Below are 255 nucleotides of genomic sequence, written 5' to 3' on the forward strand. Positions count from 1 at the left end.
AAGTTTACTGACTTTGCCATAGAAAACAAAGTTACCCAGTACTTGCACAAAAATAAATAAACAGGGATAATAAAAAGAAGAGACTGAACAACAATAGACTGAGCCAGGAGGAGGAGGCTAAAGATCAAGCTGGAAATATGGAACCACTTAGGGCTGAGAGTGCAGCCTTAAAGGGTTAAAGATGGTTGTGGGATAAGTGGAGCTCGTTTATCGCAAATTTGACAGTGGTAGTTAAATGTAGAGTTTTCCCTCCAA

Source organism: Neolamprologus brichardi, chromosome 5 (genome assembly GCF_056152115.1).
Source record: "Neolamprologus brichardi isolate AB-2024 chromosome 5, ASM5615211v1, whole genome shotgun sequence".
Lineage (NCBI taxonomy): Eukaryota > Metazoa > Chordata > Actinopteri > Cichliformes > Cichlidae > Neolamprologus > Neolamprologus brichardi.